Raw genomic sequence first — 5386 nt, 5'->3', positions numbered from 1 at the left:
TCTCTACTTATAAAAAATGATCTGAACATGGAAGTCACAAAAGAGCAAGAAGAAAAAAAAAGTCTCTAAAACACCTGTTTTCTAAGTCCTGACTGAACTGAGAATATTTTATCATCTAAAAACAATGTAAATTTACAGTTAACAATTTTAAAATGTATCCCATTTTTTAAAATAAACTCTTTTTAGTTTTAATATTAGGAAAGAGAAGGAATAGAATAGAAGCAGTTCAATATTTAATAATCTATGGAAGAATATTTTATAGGTGATAAGAAGACAAAAACAACAGATCTCAGCTGTTCTATGGGGAAGAAAGCTTCCCAGGACTTCTAAGAGGAGCAGCACTTGATGCCAGCTGTCAGCTTAGCTTTTTTATAGTCCCTTCGAGTTCACCCTACACAGATAGAACTGTGTGATGATAGGACTATAAGAACAGATGTTCAAAAATAGTATGGATTATTTTTTAGGTTTTCAAAATTGTAACTAATAATTCTTGCTTAGCTGAAGAAGTAAAAGGCCCAATGTTCTCTGTGCCTAGGTTTTAACTGCACAGAGATGAAGAGAAACTGAGTCCAGTGCAGCAAAGTAAGGAAAGACACAAGCTTGTCTTCTGGGTCTCCTTCTTCCTTTTTCTTTCCCTCACCTTTTGCAGCTTCTTCTGCCACCCCATCCTGTTTCTTCCCTGAGTCCACTGCCTTCCCATCCTCCAGTGCTCTCTGATTTATTGACCTGAGTTAGCATCTGGGTTAACCACTATTGATCAGTGAAACGTGAGCTACACCACAGCTCCTCACTGGTCCTCAGTTCAATCATTTATAACATGGGGATGGTAACATACCTGCCACACAAGGTTACCAAGACCAGATGAGAATGCACTTTGGAAATTATAGATACAGATATAGATATAGAGTAGATATAGATATATGCACACAAAAGTGGCCTATTAATAACCCCCTAGAATTTATATCAATGTAGGCTATTTATACCTGGCAGATCTCACACTGGGTGGGGGTGTCGAGATGTTCTGATATACTGGGTTCTGAAGGGGAGCCACTCCACCCCAGTGGCTTTGGATCTGTAGATGGAAATAGTGGGCCACAGTAATCAGTGCTGTAACAGGCACTGTCCTTCTCACTCCTCTTCTTCGGCAAACCTGATCATAGCTCAAGGGTGCAGGGGAGCTGACCCTTAATCTTGATGGAACAGCTTTTCCACCCACTCCTCCCTCCCTCTGTGCACTGCTCTGGTTGCACCCCACTCGCTCTGAGCTCCGGGCTCCTGCTAAGCTAGTGCAGCCGCATCTCCCTTCAGCCACTATCGTGATTATCTATTGGGACCTCATTAGCCACGATGAGATGTTCTCCGACATTTACAAGATCCGGGAGATCGCGGGTGGGCTGTGCCTGGAGGTGGAGGGCAAAATGGTCAGTAGAACAGAGGGTAACATTGATGACTCGATCATTGGTGGAAATGCCTCCACTGAAGGCCCGGAGGGTGAAGGTACCAAAAGCACAGTAGTCACTGGTGTTGATATTGTCATGAACCATCACTTGCAGGAAACCAGCTTCACAAAAGAGGCCTACAAGAAGTACATCAAAGATTATATGAAGTCAATCAAAGGCAAACTTGAAGAACAAAGACCAGAAAGAGTAAAGCCTTTTATGAAAGGGGCTGCAGAACAAATCAAGCACATCCTTGCTAATTTCAAAAACTATCAGTTCTGTATTGGTGCAAACATGAATCCAGATGGCATGGTTGCTCTCCTGGACTACCGTGAAGGATGGTGTGACCCCATTTATGATTTTCTTTAAGGATGGTTTAGAAATGGAAAAACTGTTAATGGATTTGGCAGTTACCTTGGATCTATCACTTGTCATAACTGGCTGCTGCTTGTCATCCACACAACACTGGGATTTTAGACAAATGGGACTGATGTCATCTTGAACGCTTCGTTTATTTTGACCGTGATTTATTTGGAGCAGAGGCATTTTTTTAGGGAAAAAAAACACGTCATGTAGGTTGTCTAAAAATAAAGTGCATTTAAACTCACTTGAGAGAATGCCTTTTAGTTTAATATATGTATAAACTAAATCCATCGTAGTGTTCATGGAGAAGATAGAGGCTGGTCACAGACCACTGCTAGAAAGCATAAGACCGTCTTCAGATAACTTCCGCAGTGGAAACTACTGGGACTGGATTATAAGACAAGAATCAAAGTTTTAATTCTGAGTTGCAGTGAAGGGGAAAAGACTATGCTCATAACAGTGCCAATATTTGAAATGGAGCCTTATATATTTCATCACCTAAAGTGGAAGTAGTTAAACCTGGAAGAGATTACCAAAAGAATAAAAAGACAAACTCAGTTAGAAGCAAAAAAACCCCAAAAACTTGATGGAACCTCTTCCTTCTGTATGATTATCTCTGTACTTTGGTTTCCTTTTGCTTTTTCAGCATCAGATTGCTACCCTCTTACTTACTGACTGCTGAGATACATAACCTAACTTTGAGAACTCCACAGCCAGCAATCCTGTGCTCCATGACTATGTGGGGCAAGATCCTGGTGTAAAGACTGGGGCCATGGAGCAGTGTGGGAGGACAGAGTGGACAGGGTATGGGTAAGAGGGCATGGGCAGAACCTGGGCATGGTGTGGAGGGAGATGTCATGGAATGCAAGGGGTGCCCAAATAATCTGCAAGTAAATACAGTTACATTGGCAAGCGGTGGTGAGATTGGTAGCCAGAACAATGACAAAAAGAAATGGACTGATTATGATACATCAAGATAAGAATTAAAAATCTGTGGGTCAGCCTGGCCAGAACCCATCCTGAGAACAACAGAAGCTGACCCATCAGACTATGCTGCTTGGGGGCCATGCCCCGCCGGACAGCCCTGCATAGCAGAGATGCCAGGGGGAACATAAAGGCCATGGTTATGACCCCCAGAAGACACAGCAGAAGTAACAGAGAGGGCCTCTCTGAGGCTCCTCAATGAAAATTGAGGCCCACTGGGAAAGTGAAGAAAATCTTTTCAATAAAAGCACAGTGGACCATTATGGTTGGTAAGTTGGTGGGATTACCACCTCCCATAAAAACCTGGACTTGCTTAGGGGGAAAGACAGCTGGAACCTGCAACAGAACCTTGCACAGTTTAATCCTGCAGGAGGTCAGGGACCTCAGCTTAGACCTCGCAGCCAGAAATCAGCCTGAATCTCAGTAGACTATAGCTGACTTGCTGAGACTAATTGACTTAGACCCACACACTGTTAACACATTGTCAACCAGGACAGCAGAGACAGATCCTGAGGGAGACGTTTGTTTTGTTTTATATATATATTCTTTTTTCTTTTCTTTTTATCTCTCTCTATCCCTTCTGGCTCTATATATCTCTCCCTCTTTGTTCCTGTTCCTGTCCTATTCTGAATTGTTTCTCTCTCTCTGTCCTTTCGACTGTCACCATTATAGGAAGGTGGTACCACCGCTCCCAGTGCAGAGGAGGTGAGCCGTGCTGGCGTCAGCAGCACCCCTCCCCTCATTGAAATGAGAAGACATGTATACAAATCTCAAGACCAGATTCCCAGATCATCCAAAGCAACCCCAAGGGGAAACGAGATGGAACACTCTGATACTCAACCACCTGGATGCCCTGAACTGGCAACAAAAGAGAATCTGGCAAAAATGAAATCAGAAATAATCTCTCAGGTAACAGCACAGATTGTGCCCATAGTGAAAGACATGATTAATAAATCTAGAGGGGACACACATAAAAAAATAGAGGAGCTGAGGAACATGATGGAATCCAAACATAGGAAACAAATGGAATCCATAAAACAGATTCAAACAGATTTCCAGGAGATTAAAAGCTCCACTGAAAGTCTACACAGCAGAATGAGCCAATGTGAGGACAGAATTTCAAATATAGAAGATAAGATTGCAATTAGTGACCAAGAAAAGAAAAATTTCTTCAAAATTATAAGGGAGCACAAGAAATCAATCCAGCAGCTGCTAAACAATTGAAAGAAGAATGACATACAACTGATAAGAGTCGATGAAGAAACAGGAGAGAGTGCGGACAATATAAAAAAAAAATCTTCACAGAAGTGATGGTAGAAAACTTCCCAAGCAGGGGAAAAGAACTTGACATACAGATAAGTGAGACATATAGGACTCCAAATAGCCTTGATCAAAAAAAAAAAATCTACACATAGGCATATAATTGTTAAGCTTGCAGAAACCCAACAGAAGAACAAAGTTCTACAAGCAGTTAGAGAAAAGAAACAAATCACATACAAAAGAAAGCCCATCAAAATCACAGCAGACTTCTCAATGCAAACCCTCAAGGCAAGAAGAGCTTGGAGTGATGTATTTCAAGCCCTAAAGGAAAACAGCCTCCAAACCAGATTGATGTACCCTGCAAAACTATCTTTCAAAATTGATGGAGAAATAAGATACTTTCATGACAAAGAGCACCTTAGGAACTTCATGAATACCAAACCAGCACTCCAAAAAATTTTACACAATATCCTAGAAAAAGACGATGAGGAGCAGAACCCCAGGAAGCCTAGTAGAATGAATCTATCTGGCCTGACAAGAAAGTAAATGCAAAGGGAGAGAATCCAACAAAAACAAAAAGTCATGACAATGATAAGTCAATATGTATCAGGTATAACCATCAAAATTAAGGGTCTCAATTCACCAATCAAAAGAAATAGACTGGCAGAAGGTGACAAGAAGCAAGATCCAACAATATGCTTCATACAAGAAACACACTTAATTCAAAAAGAAATACATAGACTGAAAGTTAAAGGGTGGAAAACAATACTCCATGTGACAAGCAACTGAGAAAAACAGGAGTAGCTATCCTCTTTGCAGATCAAGTGGATTTCAAAGCAACAGTGATTAAGAGAGACAATGCAGGACACTATATCATTGTAAAGGGAACAATCTAAGAGGAAGAGATGACAATCATTAATATATATGCACCAGTTTCTACAAGTAAATGATAATGCCTGTACAACACACAGGAATCTGTGGGACACAATGAAAGCAGTTCTAAGTGGGAAATTCATAGCAGTGAATGCCCATATTAGGACAAAAGAGAAAATTCAGTTAAATAATCTAATGCAGAACCTCAAGCTCCTAGAAAAAGAAGATCATAACAAACCCAAAGCTCATACAAGAAAGGAAATTATAAAGATCCGAGCAGAAACCAATGCAATGGAGACTAAGAGAATGATACAAAAAATCAACGAATCAAAGAGTTGGTTTTTTGAAAGAATAAATAAAATCGATAAACCTTTAGCCAATCTTATCAAAAAAAGGAAAGAAAAGGCTCAAATCCATGCAGTTAAGAATGAAAAAGGGGAAGCCACAAGAGATCCAGAAGAAATTCA

At 40.7% G+C, this 5386-nt stretch overlaps 1 pseudogene; it reads left to right on the top strand.

Annotated features, from left to right (window-relative positions):
• The first annotated feature begins 817 nt into the window (after window positions 1–817).
• LOC101714674 (translationally-controlled tumor protein-like) lies at window positions 818–2028 on the top strand (annotated as a pseudogene).
• The last annotated feature ends 3358 nt before the right edge of the window (window positions 2029–5386 follow it).

The sequence above is a fragment of the Heterocephalus glaber genome, unplaced genomic scaffold, assembly GCF_053883595.1.
Source record: "Heterocephalus glaber isolate CG9 unplaced genomic scaffold, H.glaber_assembly_v1.0 deba00001593, whole genome shotgun sequence".
NCBI lineage: Eukaryota > Metazoa > Chordata > Mammalia > Rodentia > Bathyergidae > Heterocephalus > Heterocephalus glaber.
Note: the sequence above shows the minus strand (reverse complement) of the source record. Positions and strands in the feature narration are given on the sequence as shown.